Consider the following 3,892-nt stretch of genomic DNA (forward strand, 5'->3'; position numbering starts at 1 on the left):
TTTTCTTCTAGTTAAAAGAACATGGTCACAACCTAAAATGTTTTGATTTTTATGAAAAAACTTTTTTCGTTGTCGAAAAAAGGACGCCACTTGAGAAAAGAAAACACAAAATCAACTTTATTTATTTGTTTTTATTTATTTATAAACTAATTCATTGTTTATTTGTATTTATAATGTCGTGCAAGCGAACATCACATACTTTTACACACTCTAGTTTGGTTCAATTTCAACAATAAGTAATCATTCCATATTTACTTCGTGCCCATCAAATGTACAAACGCAGACATCATGTAACTGCAAATAAAAATAAATGATACCATATAGCAAAATGCAGAACAAAAAACAGGTACATTTTTCAATTACACTTTCCTTTTTTGTGTTCACATAAAACCACGTGCCACTTCTGAATAAATAAATTAACACAAAATACAATAATTCCGTATTCTCCGTCCATTCCAAGAAACAATCAACACACGACTGACGCGCAAAATGAAAATCGTGTGTACCTGCTCAATGTTTTTATAAAATTCTTGTCGCTGCAAAAAAATTAAATGGTCACGAAAACAATGTACATGGTCTTTATGGCCATCTAATGGTTGTAAACATGTCTATACGTAAACTATAAAAATACTTTTTTCTCTGCAAAAAAGTAAAAAAATTGAATGGTCAGGTACATGATTTTCCTGACCATATAATGGTCTCAAATTCTATCATTTAAATAATAGAACATGTTTGCGGCATTTGAGAACCATTTAAATGCTTATTGCCAACATATATTTTTCTCCGCTCGAAAATTATTTTTACAAAGACAAAATACATGGTTTTCGCGACAATTACATACTCTAAATAAGCATTAAATGGATGCGGCAACCATGTCCAAACATGTTTTTTCTGTGCGTGTATAAACCGACCTCCCGATTTGGGGTCTTGGCTTTATAAAAAGTGTAGTTTTTATCCAATTTGCCTGAAAGTGAAAATATAGGAGTACTTGAGGACCATAAAAAGGTGTGCCGAAAATGGTACCCATCGGTCCATGTTTTGGTATAGCCCCCATATAGACCGATCTCCGATTTTGCTTCTTCGGCGTCTAGAAACTGTATTTTCTAACCGATTTACGTGAAATTGAAAATCTAGAGGTATTTCGGGACCATAAAGAGGTGTGTCGAAAATGGGGTGTATCGGTCCATGTTTTGGTATAGCCCCCATATAGACCAATCCCCCGATTTTGCTTCTTGGGCGTCTAGAAACTGTATTTTCTATCCGATTTGACAGAAATTGGAAATCTAGAAGTATTTGAGACCATAAAGAGGTGTGTCGAAAATGGTCCGTATCGGTCCATGTTTTGGTATAGCCGCCATATAGACCTAACTCCCGAACCGTAGTTATACGATTTGCACAAAACTGTAAATATACTGGAAGTTTAGACCCTCAAAAATATGTATCGCATTTATTTGTATCGGTCCATTTGGTAAGGTATCGATATAAACCCATTTTACTTCTTGAGGGTACACCCAAAGAAAAATATTTTCCTCTGGAATGAAATTTTAGACAAACGAAATTCGCCTTTGGCGATTCAACGATTGTCTCTAAACTTTGTGTCAAAAGAAAACTTTGCTTGTCTAAAATTTCGTTTCTCAGAAATGAAAATCATGAAAATTGCTTGAAACTGAATGTAAAATTTCCGGATTTTACTCTCCGTAGTCATTTAAATAATGGCGAAAAAAATCTACAGATTTAAGATTCAAGGCTTTATTTAATCATTTACACGATATGTTTATGATTTCTCTAAAACTCAAACAAAATTGGTTCTTATTAATCCAGAATCTGATCTAGTCTTCATAGGTACAATCTTTAAATTTATCTTCGGGCAGAGTACTGGTTGAACTGATTTGCTTTGGAGAATTTTTGTTATCAAACCCCCTGAAATTGTATATATTATCAATTAACCCTCTACGACGAAGAGTTTTCAAAGTAAACTATTATATTTGATTCATGGTGGTGGGTATTTAAGATTCGGCCCGATCGAACTTACTGCTGTACATACTTGTTAGATTTCGATTTGTTACTACACTAATGTACCAACAACTAGATTTCGATATAGTTGCTAGTGCCCGTATAAATAAGTTTATTATAATAATTGTAATTATAATAAATTAAATAATGTAATTTAAGTGCGTCAAATTTGATCCAATTCGGTTCAGAAATGCCCGTATAAATAAGTTTATTATAATAATTGTAATTATAATAAATTAAGTAATGTAATTTAAGTGCGTCAAATTTGATCCAATTCGGTTCAGAAGACATTACCTGTAATATTATGAGGTGGTTACCAGTAATGTTCTCTAATTATTTCCAAGCCTGCGGTATTACTGAAGATATGACACAAATGCTCTTGGTAAGCAGTTTTTCACCTCAACTCCTTACCCCGTGTTTGCTGGTATGTTACATCATGTTCCCCGTCCACAAATAATATTATGCTTTTGAAACATGTTTGAGATGATCATATTTCTTTTCCGGGTATTAGCTTCAAACGTCTGTCCTTCCATTGTTTCATACGATCTACAAATACATATTTTGGATGGAAAAAGAATGAACATTTTACATATACGCATTCCAAAAAATTTCCGAAGATTTCCAATGGTACAATTTAGGATGTGTGATATTGTATAGGACTATAAAAAAAAATTAATAATAAAAAAAATTCATTTTCCACAAGGGACCGAGCTTAAAATAAGCGAAATAGACTATAATTTCGGAATAAAAAGTTTAAACGGAATAAAAGTTTGAACAAAAAAGTTTTCGGAGTGTGATCGGATTACCAAACATTTTATATTATCCTTCAAAGGATATTTGGTTTGGGAACATAGATTTTTATAAGTGCTCTCAGACAATTATGTAATCCTATATTTTCAAACACAAAAAAAGTGTACAAGAAAACCGGTAAAAAATATTAACTGTATATTCAACACTTGAATGAGATGTACAATATACCCAGCAAAAAAATTTGGAAGTTCTTCCAAAGGCACAACTTTAAAAACACTTCCAGAAGATGCACTCCCAATGATGTTCTTTATTTAAACTACCCAGGAAGTTATTTTAATACATTTTTTTATAACTTGTTTTTTCATACTTTTAATGGGTAATTTTAACTTTTTTGTTTCAAATAGGTTAAAAACAGAGTAAGAATTCATAAAATGGCACAAATTATTTCAATTTTGTCGAAAAAATGCTAAATCCAATCTCAAAAAATTTTAAATTCTTGAAAATATTTGAGGTCAAACGTTTTAGACAAGCATTAGAATCCATTAAAATTAAAAAAAAAAATTATAAAAAATTATAAAAATTATTTATTCGACAAAATATAACAGAATTTTTTAATTTACATCCAAAACATTGAATTCGAATCACACCTAAAGAAGTGATGCAAATTCCGTGCCACGACTGTTGAAATGGAGGACTTCCGTCCTATGGCAAGCCCATGTTAAATTCATCGCTTCTGCGTCAATTTTGCACCACTTCCGGATCCAGAAAGAACATTTTCATTACTTTTTTGGCGACGCTTTTTTGGTGGGATATACAATATTGATGGATTTTTTTATAATATTTACCCAATGATAAAATTATCTGATCAAATGTAGCATTTTGAGCGATACATGAACATTATCAAGGATATTACCAATGTTAAAATTTACCGGATTTAAGATGAATTTTAACAGCTGCGGCAACCGTGAATGAGAATCGAAGGAAGTGCGTGTCAAATGTACAATGCAATGATAATTGAAAACATACATCAACACTAGACCACTAGCAGTCCAAAGAAATATTAGTTTAGCCACTACGGTTCAGGTGTTGCATCTGCACATGGTGCACTTGCCCGGCAGATATTGATGAA

This window comes from Haematobia irritans, chromosome 2, assembly GCF_050003625.1.
Source record: "Haematobia irritans isolate KBUSLIRL chromosome 2, ASM5000362v1, whole genome shotgun sequence".
NCBI classification, from domain to species: domain Eukaryota; kingdom Metazoa; phylum Arthropoda; class Insecta; order Diptera; family Muscidae; genus Haematobia; species Haematobia irritans.